The 17,214-nt window shown below is 39.8% G+C and overlaps 1 protein-coding gene across 4 annotated transcripts in view; it reads left to right on the top strand.

The window, feature by feature from the left end:
• Positions 1-16,301: 16,301 nt before the first annotated feature.
• The window catches only part of LOC131235512 (protein RMD5 homolog), a 42,750-nt gene continuing 41,837 nt past the window's right edge, over positions 16,302-17,214 (top strand). For all 4 annotated transcript variants that reach the window (XM_058232706.1, XM_058232707.1, XM_058232708.1 and 1 more), the window contains exon 1: positions 16,302-16,485. The gene's annotated coding sequence lies outside the window, so the exon portion shown is untranslated. The remainder of the gene's footprint in view (positions 16,486-17,214) is intronic.

Here is a 17,214-nt window from a genome sequence, read left to right on the forward strand (position 1 = left end):
TTCCCGAAAGGATCGGCATAGTACGGGTGCTTTGCCTAGGGTTATTCCCGAAAGGATTGGCACGGGGTGCTCTGCCATGGGAGATTCCCTAAAAGGATCAACACACATGGGTGCTTTGCCCTGGGTATTTATCCTAAAAGTTTATTCACCAGGTGCTCTGCCGACGGTCATTCCCTAAAAGGATTAACGTCAGTGCTCTGTCAATGGTCATTTCCTAAAAGGATCAACACACACGATACTCTGCCTTGGATTGAACCAAAAAGAATTTTAAATGACTGCATTGTCTTATTTTGTTGTTATGAAAAAGATAAATTATTATTGTTGTCATGTAAAATGACGATTCAAAACTCGTAATTAATCATATTTGTATTATTGAGTTTTATTTGTGTTAAAGTAGAATTTTCAGTTTTGGGAAGGATGTAGCCCTACGAGCTATCGCGCTCACACCCGTATAGATTACTTTGTAGGGTTTGTATATGAAGAATCAGTTGAGCAAGATTGAAGACTTTTTCCCTTATTTATTTAGAAGTTAATTAAAGATCAATGTATGTTGTTATTAATTATTTTTTAATATCAATGTAACTAAATATTCAATGATTGATTTGTGAATGTTATTTAATGATAATTATTTTGATTATTTTTAGTTGCTCTGATTGCCTTGGAAATGCATGAAAATAATGTGAGTTGCGATGTATATTTTGCTTAAGTACAACTCACAGTCCTGGAATTTGGGTTCGGGCCCGGCCAACTCGAGTACCGAATTTCGGGGCATGATAATTACTTTGTCATGTCCAAAAATTCAGGTACCCAGATAGGCTGTTCAGGACCCAAATTCCAAACCCGTAACCTATGAAAAAAATAAAAATAAAAATTTAAAGTATGACAATTAAATATGCATTTTATTTTCTCTCACCATAGTCCACAATTTTAAAATGCAAACACATGTTAGGATAATTAATTGCATAATCTATTACTACATTGATGCATAATTATTTCACTTAACTTGAAGTAAGAAAATCAAGTCAAACTTTACTACACTCATAGTTCTAAAATAAAATAAAAATTAATCCTATGTAGAATGACATGCCACGTGCATCCAACCACATTAAATGCTCTACTACTAATAGTAGTATCTTGCATCTTCAAAATATTCATAACCTGAAATGGTTAAAACATAATGAGTTAACAAATCAATAGGATCACATCAATCCTAAGTTGAAAGCCTCATAAATATTATCAAATTTAACCTCGACATATTAATTAAAATAAGGCGAATATTGGATTTAAAATCACAATTAATAATTTGACACTTGTGAATATGAAATGAATAAATTGTTTAACATAGCTTTTTTAAAATTAATAAGATTTGGAGTGGACAAAACATTCATATGTACTGATCCTTTTAGGAGATGACTCACGACAAAGCACCGATGTTGATCCTTTTAGGGTATGACTTGGCAAAGCACCGGTATAACCTTTTAGGGATAAAAGCCCAAGGCAGTGCACCCATGTGTACCGATCCTTTTAGGGAATCACCCACGGGTACAGCACCCGGGCCAATCCTTTTGGGAATAAACCCAAGCAGAGTACCCGTGTCGTGCCAATCATTTCAGGAATGACCCTGGGCAGAACACCCATAAGAATTATTAAATATTACATTAATTGAAATAGTTCACATAAAATGCATTTAACTCAGACTTACAAGGAAATATGACAGATATAATGTCTATGTTCACATAATTAATATCCATTATCACCACTAGATAATATTAAATGGAATATATATATATATATATATATATATATATATATATATATATATATTTGCATTGGTTCATTCAAATAAATAATATCTCAATGTCTAGATCACATAAGGCAATTGCTTATGAAATTTTCAATAGGGAATGATCACCTACCTGTTGTGATGATAAAACACTCTGATATAGATATGAATTTTCGTAGAATTATTCTCTGGATAACAAAGTCTGCTACAATTCTGATTCAATGTAATGATCACAAACAAAATTGGATTTGTATTTTAGAATTGGTCCGATCAGATAAGATTTACCTATGGTTCCAATACAATTCTCATAATTAAGGTTTTTATTTGTACAAAAACTTATGAAAATAAATGAATAATTACCAGCTAATTGACTTGGTGAGTTGGCGTATATTACAACTATATATTGCTCTGAAATTAATTATCTAGGAAACAATTTACCTATTTCAGGATGTAAATATACATACTAAGATCCTGAATATTAATTAATGGTCAAATCTATCTTTAATAGGCCTCATGGAAGGATTTACTTACCGTAATGCTGGTATACATATATCAGACGGTGGCTGTGTAGATAAAGAAGACGATCATGTCAGAATCTGGATTGATGCATTTTGCAACATTGACAACTGTGGATGGTTCTTACGGGCCATATAAAGCTTGTAGGCTCCACAGATTGAATCTTCGGATTGATTTTGTTGGTTAATTCAGAAGTTGGAAGGTGCAGCTACGTAAGAGAATCTCCACGATTATAAGAGAGGAGATTTGAATATGAAGGAGTCTAAGAGAGGAAGGAACGTGAGAGCATGACTTCATGCGCAAGGCGGATTTTTGCTTTCGGTTGTTGTAACCATGAGAAGTGGGTAGTGATGTAAAGTCTACCATAATGGCTGAGAGAAATCAGGCCATTAATCAGGTTCCACAGGTCATAGTGCTAAAAAGTTAGTTTAAATCAAGCTTCAAGGTAAGCCATGTAAAATGTTTTTAGACAAAAGATTTCAATAGTTAAGGTTAATCAAGGGTTCGAATTCATTGGACGGTTTAGATCAAGGAGTGGGTCCCACCATGATGATGGCATGCATGGTCAAATGGGTTCATGTGCGCAACTGTACCGCGGAGAACAATGAAGGAGAGAGAGTCGTGGAGGAGAGGGTGTTCAGTTTGTTATTATTATTATTTTTTAGTGAACGAGTCCCACAGGAATGATGTGACAAATCTACACCGTTCATCAGTTTTGCCCGACAAGGTTAGGGCATGTGCCCAAAAATGAGGATCATCCAAAGCTCATGTGAGCCACACCATATGTAATGGTGGAACCCACTGTTTAAAAAGATGGAGTGTTACATTTATTGTCATTAAATAATGTCCACTAATCAATCATTGAAATTTTACTTACATTAATATTCAAAAATAAATAATAACAAAATGCATTGAATTTTAATTAATATTTAAAGAAACAAAAGGAAAGGTCTTTGATCTTGCTCAATTGGTTCTTCATACATAAACCCTGCAAAAATCTATATGGGTGTGAGCACGAAGGCTCATAAGGTCACATCATTCCCAAAATTAAAACTTCTACATCAGCATGTAACAATAAATACATAATGAAAGGTCGATTCATAGTGCGTAGTATCGCAAGCCGGTAGGGGCCTCGCACTAAGGGCTTTGATTGCTTACCTTAAAGTGCAAAGGTTCGTAAGTAGTATCCCGTGAATACAGGGTCGATCCCAGAGGGAGATGAATTGTGAGAAGGAAAAAATCAAATGCAAAACAAACTAAGTAATAAAAACTAAACCGATGATTCGATTTTGGGATTTTTGAATGGATGTAATTCAACTGAATAAAATAACACCCAAGCTTCAAAGTTTCACACATAGGTTAATGTTCCAAAATCATGATGACTTGGATAACAAAACTAGGATCTGAGCACTATGGTCAGCCTAATCGAAAAATAAAACAGTTTAAATATTTTAATAAGTGATATAAAATATTAAAAAATCATGGATTTGCACCATTGATATATATTCTCAAGCGTCAGTGATTTTAAGAATTCAATATCAATGAGATAATGAAAATTAAAGAAATATAACAGGTTGAGAACCTCTCCTATATAGGAAATCTGATTGATATAGGGTAAGCCTATCCATCAATGTGGATCTCATATGATGGAAACATATGAATTTTACAAGAGGATAAAAAACAAAACCTAAATAATAGATAACATGCATACACTGTTCTTTTTATCATTAAAATAATCAATCATCATAATCTTAAAGAATTATTAAACCCATGTGCTTCCCTTATAGCTTGGGCTAGAAGGAACTTAGAAAAGCATAATTAAAATAAGAAAGAAAAAATAAGAAGAAAGAAATAAATGCAAATAGAAAATATCTAAAAAAATAACTTATAAAACTCTAATAAAATTAAAAACTCTTTAAAAACCTTAATTCTTGTTTTGAGATACCTTCAATGATGCTTAGGAATGCCCTAAGAAGCTCTATTTATAAGTAAGGAACTCCAATTTTCGTACAAAGTTGAAAAACCCTACAAACCGCCTCAAATATACGCAGTTTCCCAAAATAGATTTATCGCTGTACAGTTTGTTTAAAATAGATATCCTGCTGCACAGTTTTCCAAAATAGACCTTAGAGCTTTGGAATACACTTTTTCAAGACGATTTCAGGATTCTTCACTTCAAATCTTTAATTTTCTTCATTCTTTACTTGGTTTTCTTGGATCTTTGGCATGTGAATTCTTCAATCTAGGTCTCCTAAGATCCATCCATTGCCTTGGTGATTTTCGAGCATTAAATTCATGTTTTTTAGCACCTCTTTTCAATTCAAGCTCTTAAATTCACCTTACAACACATACATGAGTAAAATAGAATATTAAGCTGATTCATGTACATGAAACCAAGATATAAATGAGGAAAATTATGCAATATTTGAGTCTTAACAGGCCACAACTCATGTTAGTCCCATACCTAACGTGTAAAGTGATTCCAAGATGATAGACTCCAAATCCTGAATAGTCTCATACCTATTAGGGATCGTGGCCCACGAATGTGTACATTAAATCTGTATTTACGCATTCACAACCCAAATATAATAGAACATTAACATTCCAATATATAATAACCACTAAAATTCTGCTAATAAAGTAAAATAAAATAAAATAATTTCTGATTCATTCTTGGACTTTACCAAGGCAGAGCACCTGTGCATCCATTTTAGGGATTAACCCAAGGCAGAGCACCGTGACCGTTTTAAACCTCTCAGGGCAGGGCACTGTGCATCTAACATTTTAGGAAGTCCGGGCAGAGCACCCACGTGTACATTCACTTAATCTTAAATAAAAGAAAATATGACTTTCATCCTGGGACATGGGCCAATGATCAAATATTTAGATACGACACATCCTGAAACACGGGGCAGGGGTCGAATGTCTACAATTGCTAAAAAAAAAATAACATGATAATCCTTTCAGGGAAGAGCACCCATAACAAAATAACATGATAATCCTTTCAGGGCAGAGCACCCATCATTTAAATATATTTTTAAAAAGTTAACAATAATCAAATGAATTTATTTCACATATCAAAAATCAAATAAATGTATTCTACATTACGTAAAACTAAAATCAAATAACTCAAATCAGCAATACGAAATAAATAATCAATGAAATCAAAATGTATACCAATGTAGTTTTTTCATTCGGGAAGATCACCTACTTGTCGTGAATAAAAAATGTAATAGGAGGATGATAATCTGATGTAGATCCGACTCTATAGCTATGCTTGGAGTAGTCAACACCTAATCGCAACGCAACTAGATATGACTCTACGATGGTTTTTGACACGATTGATAAAGTTTCCGATGGATGGAAAATGCGGCTCAAATCAATCCTGAAAATCCGCTCAAATGGTGGAATTAGCGGGTCGTCGGGTCAACTCACTGAGTCAACTCAGTACTTAACTTCTTCATTCTTCTTCTTTTGTGTCTTCTTCTCTTTTTTAGATCTTTCTCCTCTAATTCTTCCTTCTAGCGGTAAATCAGCAAAGGGGTGTGGACAGGCACCTCGAAGCAACGAGTCACTAACTTGCTAATGATTCTCTCTCCCTTTCTCGAATCAATTTCTTCTCTCACTTTCTTTCTTTCTTTCTCTTTAGATCTCTCGCATTGGCGTCAATGAGATTTTTCAAAGTTTATATTCTGGAATCCATCTTGTAAAAAGAGTTTGTGGTTGGCATCTTATGGCAAATGGAGGAGAGAAAGGAGGAGAGAGAGATTAGTGGAAAGGTGGGTTGGATTTCTCAGTTGATCGTGCACCAGCACGTCACTTTTCTTTTTTTCTTTTTTTTTTTTTAGGGTGGGCCCATAGGAATGGTGTGACAAATCCACACCATCCATCACTTTGGTCCACCCATGTTAGGGCATGGGCAAAGAAATGAGGCTGATCCAAAGTTCGAATCGGCCACACTGAAGAAAACAATAGAACTTGGAATACCCACCTTTAAAAAAATTGGGTCGTTACATTCTACCCCCCCTTAACAAAAAAAATTTCCCTAAAATTTATTACATGTATAACTAAACTCAAATTGGATGGATGCATGGTGTTGCATTTGCACTTTCTCTTGCGAAGGCTATTCTTCATGTGTCAACTTGCATACTTGGGTATTGAAGCTTGCTTCTCTTCTTATGGTGTAACGACGTATCCTTGAGTTATCTGACGATGTTTCAAGGGCGGCAAAAATTTCTAATGTTATTGTTGCTGACGTCGAGTCTTTTAGGTCTTAATAGTAGTGCATGCTGATGTAGTTAAAGTAGTTGCCGAAGTCGTCAGGGTTGTCCTTGATATGGTTATGATGATGACAATATGGTGAAGGTTGCTGGCACTTTTAATTACCGTGATACTTTGTATGGTTGTGGAAAAGTCGGGTATTGTGGTTGAGACTCTAAATGTTGTGATTAAGATTTCAAATTCTTATGCCAGGATTTCGAATGTTGTTGGATGTATGTTATACTAATGATTATAACACTTTTTAAAATATGGTGGAGTTGATTATTTTTAATATCAACTCGAGTACTGAATTATTAGTATGCTGGGAAATATCTTCAACTTATGGTGCAAATTTGGGTGGAATCCGACGGCTGAGATGTCCTAATATATTGTCCTAAGTGGTGGGGCCATTTGTTTTAAAATTCAAACTTTTGGCCAATGCTAGGGCAAGTTGCACTTTACAAGTGCTGACTTGACAGCGTGAATCATCTATTTCTGGGCGTTGTCTGAGTCTGTCGTCTACGACGGACCACAAGCCCAGTGAGATGGACATTACTCTACAATTTCAGAACTAGTGGCCCACTAACGAGCGGTCTAGAGCTTGTTCGGGTAATCAGAGCATTTATGTCATAAATTGGGTAGGGGGATTTCTTGGGCGCAGTTGTTGAGGTATGGATTAACTAAGTTCACGGTATGGCCTATTCGAAATTAGTGAAAGTGGAGAGTTGGTCATGATCACTCTAAACCGTCGATTTTAGGCTAAAAGAGTAAGTGGGTTGATTTGGTCCATTAATCAAGATCCGGGCCTTATCTAACTTAGCTTTGGGTATATCTTTTAATTTAGTTACGATTGTCTTGATTAATCAGTAGTAGGTTGGTTAGATTTGGGCCCTATGTGAACAAATCATGGGGATAAACTTGATGTTTTAGTGATCGGTTGGGTTCATTGGTTTTCTACGGTTGATCAATCTTATTTATACGGTTCTTTATTGGTACTAGCTGCGTATAAACTCATCTCGAGTGTCAAGGGTCAATAAGTGATGACGTGGCTAGTTATTAAATTTCTTTTTAATTTTAAAAGGATTTTTTGTAATTCAAAATAGCAAAAATTCAGGGTGTGTGTGTGGGGGGGGCGTGGGTGGGCAATGCAATGGTTCTATGCCATCTTGGAACTTCCCATGAGGTCGACCTGTGTGGGCCCCACCATGATGTGTGTCTAAAATCAACACTGTGCATTTGATGGGTCCTCTTTAAATTATGGGATATGCTAAAAATCAGCCGTATAAGGAACTAAGGTAGGCCATACCATCTAAAATCATGTGAAGACATGTCTAAAACATATAAAATCACTTGGTGGGGCTCACCTGAAATTTGGATGCATCTGAAACTTGGTCTGACCCCTCATCCAAGTTGGACACACATAATGGATGGGTTGGATTTGTGAACCACATCTCGGTGGGCGCAACATATGATTATGAATGTTTTAATGGGAGGATAATCCCTCTCAACTTTTGTATGTGGTGTGGCCCAGACAAGTCATGGATTGACTTGATTTTTAAGATTGAGGCTCACCATGAAATGGTGCATCTGACTGATGGGATAGATGTTCGATACACATCACGATGAGCCCACACAGCTCGACCTCATGGGAAGTTCCCATGAGGTTGACCGCATAGAACCATTTCCCACACACACACACACACTCTTGTGTTGGAAATGGATTGGCTCTCAAAAGAGACTTTAGTGGGCCTGAAAGGTTTTCAATGTTAGGTGTTCAATCACCACCATTAATTATTTGAGGTCCACTGGCGATTTGGATTTGCCCAATCCCTGAGCTCATACCTTAAGATGATACAATAGAATTAGTAGACGGCATGGATGAAACACATCACGGTGGGGCCTGCAGTGGCCCCACATCCTTATCCTTTTCTTTTCTTTTTTATTGCTAGCAGCAACGCTGCTGCATGCACATGTTTGTTTTTTTTTCCATTCTTTTTTTTTTTTTTTCCATTTACGTTGCTATGGTGTGTGCACGCATGTGGAAGAGTCTGTGTGTTTGTGTGAGAGTATGGGCCTGGTAATGCCAGCAGGACCATTATTTTTCACACGTATTGGCTAAACACATCTAGGTCAAATTGGGACAGTCTAAGCTCTCTAGTTATGCCTTAAGTGATGCGGGCCTTGTTTGATTCGAACTATCTCCACACTATTGATATTCACATGGCCTACAATCCAAATATCTTTTATGCAGTTGGATAATTTGATCATGGGGAGATATTAAAATCAACATTGGAGAATAGTTTGCCCTATATGGACTTAAGTTGAAATCTGGCCCATAAGCTAAGCCTCAACCCAAATTCCAGCCAAACAACTAATCAGGTCCAGCCCAACAACTAATTAGAGATAGCAGTAGATGAACAGATCTAAGCGAGCAACAAAAGAGAAACAAATATAGAAAATAACATCTTTAGAAATCACCTTAAGTACATCACGCACATCCCATACATTGAGATGTCACTATAAGAAAATAGGCCTTTAGCAACAATTTTTTAGCCTCAGTTGAAAAAATGGAGGCTAAATGTCTTTTTTAGCCTTGGTTGTTAAGGAACTGAGTCTAAAAGTTCATTTTTCGCCTCACTTGCTAAGGAACTGAGGCTAAAAGTTTAATTTTTAGCTTCAGTTGCATAGGAACCAAGGTGAAAAGTCTACTTTTTAGCCTCAGTTGCATAGGAATAGAGGCCAAAAGTCTAATTTTTAACCTAAATTGCATAGAAACCGAGGCCAAAAGTCTACCTCTTAGCCTTAGTTGCATAGAAACAGAGCTAAAAGTCTACTTTTTAGTCTCAGTTGCATAGGAACCTAGGCGAAAACTTTACTTTTTAACCTCAATTATATAGGAACTGAGGCGAAAAGTCTACTTTTTAGCATCCATTGCATAGGAACCGAGGCGAAAAATCTACTTTTTAGCCTCAGTTGCATAGAAACCGAGGCCAAAGTCTACTTTTTAGCCTTAGTTGCATAGGAACCAATGCCAAAAGTCTACTTTTTAGCCTCAGTTGCATAGGAACCGAGGCGAAAAGTCTACCTTTTAGCCTCAGTTGCATAGGAATCAAGGCGAAAATCCACCTTTTACCTCAGTTGCATAGGAACCGAGGCCAAAAGTCCACTTTTTAGCCTCAGTTGCATACGAACCAAATCCAAAAGTCTACCTTTTAGCCTCGGTTACATATGAACCGATGCCAAAAGTCTACCTTTTAGCCTTAGTTACATACGAACCAAGGTTAAAAGTCACTATTTTGCCTCGGTTAATAAGAAATGGAAGTTAAAAGTTCAGTTTTTAGCCTCAGTCACTGGGAAAGTGAAGCTATAAATCAACTTTTTAGCCTCAATTGCATAGGAACCAAGGCTAAAAGTTTACTATTTTGCCTTTAACTAGCTATAAGTCAACTTTTCGGTCTCTGTTTCCTATGGTATGGTCCACCTAATTATTAGATTTACTTCATTTTTGGCATAATCCACTCCCATTTGATACGTGTGCAATTTTTTAATGCCTGCGTATCATGCATGGCCGAAGTAAGAAATTCGCTCTTGAAAGATTCTAGAAGGAATCATAAGATACCAAACAAGATTGCTGGCCCATTTTGGATTGAGAATATCCCGTAAGTGACACTGATTGGATGATCCTAACCATCCGATGGGTGGCGATTAAAAGGATGGTTAGCGTTCTAAATTCGGTGGCCATTATCAGATAGTAAAAATCTCCTATCAGTGTCATTTTTTAGCCTATGGACTTATGCTCCATCCCCCTGTAGTGAAACCCACAATATAACTGGTTTTGATCGATGAACGTGCATGCCACATGTATGGTGGATGGTTGATACTGTTTAGCCACGTATGCCAAACTCACTTTCGCCTCATCTCTCTTTTTCGTCCACATGCATCAAATTCAGTTTGTTGATGAGTTAAATTTGGCGCATGTTAGGCCATTTGTTGATAATCCAAACCGTTGATGTGATGGGCCTCACCATGGATGTATGTTGCCCATAGATCTCCAGAATTTAAAGATTTGCTCTCTGGTATTGTCACCCACGAAGACAAAGTGAAGAGTAAAAACCAAACTAGTGGTCTACATTCGATGTAGTTATTGAAGTACATGTATCAAAGGGTTATAAGATTTCAATATCAGGGATACATACTGTAAGGCCCATATCCTACACCGTACAGTTCCATAGGCTTCCGCGGTCCTTTCGGTCGAATTCTGGCAACCCGCAACACGTAAATAGCAGTTGCGCGCGACCCTGAGTCGTATCCCGTATTCCATAGTCGGCTCGACCTGATACTTGTATCCTTGTGACCGCGCTTGTCGCGTCTCGCGCGCTGAGGAGATACTTGGGCCAGGAGATGTACGCCCACGTTCGGTTCGAGGAAAACACCGAGAATCTATCGCATCAAACGTCAAGTACACATCCTATCACTCACACCCATCCCCAAGTAAAATACACATCCCCAAAATCAACTGTCCCTCTTACACATCTCTTATATATCAAGTACATCCACCACCTTTCACCCATCCCTCACCCATCACACCCATCTCTTACAACCCTCTCTCTCATTTCTCCATCCATTCTCCCAAGCAACCGTCCTAGCAAGAGAGCTTTCATGAGAGAGAGCTTTGTGTGTGGCCTACCTTCCTACCACCCAATCCAACCCTCCATGATCAATCTCAACCGTTGAATCATGTTCCATTGGAGCTCTAGCATGCATTGGCGGAAGAAGGAAGAGGAGATCCAACGGTGGGTGATCGTAGTATAAGATCTTGATTTTTTATATAAGGCCCACTTGTGATGGGACCCATTTTGATGTTTGTGTTGTATCCAAGAGGGGCCCATAATGGCGGGGTCCCTCCAATATGCCGTCTCTCTCTCTCTCTCTCTCTCTCTCTCTCTCTCTCTCTCTCTCTCTTGTTTGTGGTCCACCATGATGCATGCATCTCTATCCAAACTGTCCATTAGTGGCAGCCACCTTGCTGCCCACAATGGGACCCATCTGATGTATGTTCCTTACGTCTCCACCGTCCATGCCTTGGACGGTGGAGGGACTGTTTGATGTATGTGTTTTACCCACGCTGGTCAGCGACAGTGGGGCCCACAAGCCTTGTGCATGAAATCTAGACTGTTCATCCATGTGAGACCCACACGTGATGTATATCCACACCGTCCATGGTCTGGATGGTGGGGACCACCTTAATATATGTGTTTTACATCCAGGCCGTTCGTCCAGGCCTGAATGCTGGACGTTGGTAAAAAAGAAAAAGAAAAGGAGGATATAATATAATATATTATATATATATACACACACACACAATACATATATGTGATGGTGGGCCCCACGTGGGAACCCACCTTGCTGTATGTAACCTGTATCCTCATCGTCCATGTGCTCTGGACGGTGGGACCTTTGTCTTGGACGTGTGAAATCCAAACCGTCTGTCCATTTTGTCTGGTGGGCCACACATGTGGACCCCACCATGAGGTATGTGCTTTATCTATGCCATCCATCTCTATGGGGTCCGCTGATGCATGTGTTGCATCCAAACCGTCCATCCAATTGGCAAGCTCGTCTTATAGCCTGAGACTAAAAATAAGACAAATTTAGTTATCAAGTGGACCACACTGCCAAGAACAGCAGGGATTGAACGTCTACCATTGAAACCATTTTAGTCACGGAAGTTTGGGATCGGTATGAAATTTGTTTTTCCACTTAATTCAGGTCTTCGTGACCTTATGAATAGATCGGATGGAAAATAATTATTATGGTGGGCCCCAATAATTTTAACGATGGAAATCACTATCACCACTGTTATTTGTGGTATGGTCCAAATGATCTTTCGATATGATTTATTTGGAAATGCTCTAAAAGTAGATGAATGGTGTTGATGGTGAGGCCCATTGGTACGGCCCGTTGATGCGGCTCATTTGATGTATATGAGGCCCATTGTGAGGCTCGTTGATGCAGCCCGCTTGATGTATATGAGGCCCATTGGGGCGGCCTGTTGATGTGCCCATTTGATGTATATGAGGCCCATTGATGCGGCCCACTTGATGTATATGAGGCCCATTGGTGCGACCCGTTGATGTGGCCCACTTGATGTTTATAGAGCCCATTGGTGCGGCCCGTTGATGCGGCCCATTTAATGTATATAAGGCCCATTGGTGTGGCCCATGCAATGCGGCCCACTTGATGTGTAAGGCCTAGGTGGTGCGGCCCATTGTGATATGTATTAGGCCCATAAGACGCGACCCATTGCGATGTGTAAGGCCCATGTGATACAGCCTGTTGTGATGTTTTTGTAGCCCATTTAGTGAGGCCCATTATGATGTGCATTAGGCTCATGGGTTATGCCCCATGTGATGTATTTGAGGTCCATATGTAGTGCCCACCTGTTGTGTATTTGTGGCTCATTTGGTAAGGCTCATTGTTTTGTATTTATGGCCCATACGGCAAGGCCTGATGTGATGTATTTGAGACCCATGTGTAGTACCCACCTGTTGTGTATTTGAAGTCCATGTGATGAGGCCCATTGTTGTGTATTTATGGCCCATACGGCAAGGCTTGGTGTGATGTATTTGAGACCCATGTGTAGTGCCCACATGCTGTGTATTTGAAGCCCATGTGATGAGGCCTATTGTGATGTATTGAGGCCTATGGGTTATAACCCATTGTGATGTATTCGAGGCCCATGAGTTATGACCCATTGTGACGCATTCAAGGCTTAGGTGGTGCGGCCCATTGTGATGTATTCAAGGCCCATGAATGTGGTCCAATGTGATATATTTCCGGCCCACTTGATGTATGAGACCCTTGTGTAAGGTCTATTGAGATTGTATGTGGCCCATTGTGATTATATAAGGCCCTTAAGCGAGGCTCATGGTGATGTATATTAGGCCTTTGTGTGAGGCCATGGGTCCAGTATACGTTTAGCTCTATGTGGGCCACTCCTTGGGAGCAATGTTGGTTCAATGTCCATATTGATGGGCGATAATGGTTAAATGTCCACATTGTGACCTTCCTTTAGGTCATTTGTTAGGCCGATTGCCGATTCCGATTATCAGCGCCGGTTGTCGATACCGATTATGAGCACATGACAACATATTATCATGATACATGCCCATACGCATCATCTGCATGTTTGTTATGAGATGTGGTTGACCATTGCATATGCCATATGGCAGGTTGTTTATGAGACTCCCTAATATACAGAGTTGTCCCACATGAGCACACGGTATGCATAGGATTGATGTATGACTAGATCGTATGACTCATGCATCACGCATTTTGTAACATGATTACTATACGCGCTAGCGATATCAGGGCCGTATCTACATGTATATCGTGGATGGCCAAATGGGACATCGAAAATATTTGGTTCCAACATACGGACCCCATAAATGTCCTTGGGTGAAAATTTATAAACTTCCGTGGCCAGGAGACGCCCCAACATTTGGACCGAGTAGATATATATGAGCACATGAGGGCCGTAAACCAGTAGGCCGCGTCTCTCACTGTGTCATGGTCGGTTGGAAGGGAGTGTGACTTTACCCGCCTGAGTGAGGGGGCAATATTTAGGTTGAGTTTGACCAGCTTGAGGAATGGGTCTGCTATTCATGAGCCGAACCCGATATTGGCAAACGGATAATGATGTCTCTTCCACTTACCCAGTTGTGCGCTCGGATAGGGATGGTAAGCTGGTGTAGAGTGTAATAGACTCCAATGATGATCCCAAAGATGTACAGTACCGATATGTGGATTTATTGTGCAGGAATTGCATACTCAACATTTTACTCATTCATTCATTTATTCACTATCTACTCGGGTTGGTGGTGTATAACTAATTGTTATGTGTACCTTCCCAGTGGTCAGAATTTCAGTTGGGGCGCGCGACCAACCTGAGATCAGGAGTTTACCACATTAAGCTTATCTATCCAAATTTAAGTATGTGACTGATTTGGATAGAAGTCCCTTGTGATGGACCCCGTAGCTTGCGATACTACGTACTATCATACCAACTTCACACTCCAGCTTAGTCATTTCATTCGCACCGCATATTGCATTATATCTATGGCATATGATATTGGCTTATTATGTTTTGCATTGCATAGCCTAAATAAGGCCGATGGTGTTTATGAATTTACCAGCATGTTTCCGTATTACTCTGATATCGTACGATTTATGGATTGCCAGTATTTCCGTTTACTCTGATATGTATATGCTTGGCACGTGCATCGCACACACTTACACCACCCTCTAAGCTTTATATAAGCTTATGCATATAGATGCATGCAGGTGACGTTAGGTCGTATCAGAGTTGAGCTTGGAGCATGGAGTTGTCTTATGAAGTTTTGATTTTCGATATATGTATTTCCCTTTCAGCATTGTATTCAAATGTTTATATTAGTGAATATGTGATTGTGATGTTGCCTTTGTGCTCTGGGTGAACTTGTGGTTATGCTTATTACGAGTTAAATGTACGTTGAAAAATCCTCATTGTAGGATCCCAGGATCGGAATCTGGCATATGGACGCTGGGAGCCGAGAATGAGGTATTACGGAGGCTGTTGGTATCAGATTGGGCTATCGAAAATTTTGTGAGTCTGGTTTCCGAGTTTAGGGCGTGACACATACAGGGCAACACGGGAAGCTATTGATAACCATCATTTCAACTAGGGGTGCACATGGGTCGGTTCGGTCTGGTTCTGGGGTGAAACCGGATCCAAACCATTCCTAACGATTCTAGGACATTTGGAACCGGAACAAGAACCGGACTGTTAGGACCCTGGAATCGAACTGGAATCGGACCATTAAAACCAATTTGGTTCCGGATCGGTTTCAGCCCAATTGCATGTTTTATTTTATAATCTAGCCCATGTCCATTCGTGTTGTGATCCATTTAATGAATAGTTTAGATATTGTATAAAGTGTGCAAAAATACATCTATAAAAACAATCAAACGGTGCCTTGTAAATCATAGATCATGAGTCAAATATCGAAACAATCAAAGGGTTCCTGATTCGGTGCACGGTTCGGTTCCGCAGTTCGGTTCTACGGTTCGGTTCTACGGATCGGTTTACGGTTCGGTTCGGTTCTACATACCCTCAAACCGAGAATCGAACCGATGTAATCGGTTTTTTGATTTTTGGAACTAGAACCGGAACCGATGCACTCTAAAACCAGACGAAATTGGACCGTTTGATCGGTTCCATCCGGTTCCATGGTTCTACCGGTTCGATGTGCACCCATAATTTCAATGGTTATAATTCCTTGTTCTTAGTTCCCTAAGGGCGATGATTCGCTGGTGCAAATCGTTAAACAAATGACCCCATTTCATGTGAGGCGCAACGCAAGGCGGTCATCACGTGTCACTAAATGGGCCCTTCGGGCAACCACTACCGTCAGTCGCGGGTATATGTAACTCCAACGAACCAACGATTCAATTAATTTTGTACCACGGCCCATCCACTGCAGTGCCTGGTAGATAAACGGACCCGATTACCTGACTAAGGCTGCACGCATGCCCCATCAAGAGACACGTGGGCATGCGTCGCGAACCGTCCAACACGGCAGCTTTGTCAATGCTACAGTAAAAATATATTGAATACGGTCTATCAATCTCTCTCGCCCTAATCCCGTCTCGTCTCTCTTTCTGCCTCTCGATCCGTCTCCATCCGTCTCCCTCCCCTCTCTCTCTCTCGATCTGTCTCCCTCCTCTCTCTCGATCCGTCTCCCTCCTCTCTCCCTCTCTCTCTCTCTCTCTCTCTGTGAGATCAAAAGAAGGGACGGAGCCGATTTCCGTGCTGGCCAAGTAGGTCACAATCGGCTTCCCACGCTAGATAAACAAGGGGCATATACACCGATTTCCGTGCAGGCCAGGTAGGTCACAATCTGCTTCCCACGCTAGATGAATCTCAGCTTTTTGTTATCTTTTCTTAATGAGATTTGAGCTTCCCTATCTCTAGATTGCGTTTTCTCTGCTATTTTTGGGAGATTTTGCTGAATCTGATAGATCGGAACGATCTAGGGTTAGGTTTTGGTGCTTGTAGTGGTTTGATTTTATGGTGGATCTGTTCGTATATTTCATGTTTGGATTATGCTTATCAATTTTGTTCTATTGTCTTTTTACTGAAATGGAGTAGAGGAGATGTACTGTTTGGTTAGTATGGAAGGCGATCTAGCATATTAGTAGCTCTTCTGATGATGCAATGGAAAATTATAGATCTGTTTTCCTTTCAGATCTCATTGTTTGGAGCTTTGATTTTATTTATTTCTTTTTTCATTCTTTTTCATTTCAACCATCTGCACTGTTTTGAAAGGCAAAGGAAAGGCCCGCCTGCTCCCCAGCGAGGCACTCTGGCAAGTGCCTTTTGAAAATTTCTGAGAATGGGTACTTTTGATTCATGAGAAAAAACGTGGATACCCTTGGTAGAGTGGGACAACCTGTGTCAAAAACAAATTGGCATGATTTGTGGATCGTGGCCATCCACACCAGATGAATGACTTGAGTTCCCTCACTATCCAGGCATGTGGGCCCCATCCAATGGCGCATGCGAACAGACTTCTGATTGTGCTTGTAAGATGGGTGCTAGCACTACAAGTTCTAAC

This window comes from Magnolia sinica, chromosome 19 (genome assembly GCF_029962835.1).
Source record: "Magnolia sinica isolate HGM2019 chromosome 19, MsV1, whole genome shotgun sequence".
Lineage (NCBI taxonomy): Eukaryota > Viridiplantae > Streptophyta > Magnoliopsida > Magnoliales > Magnoliaceae > Magnolia > Magnolia sinica.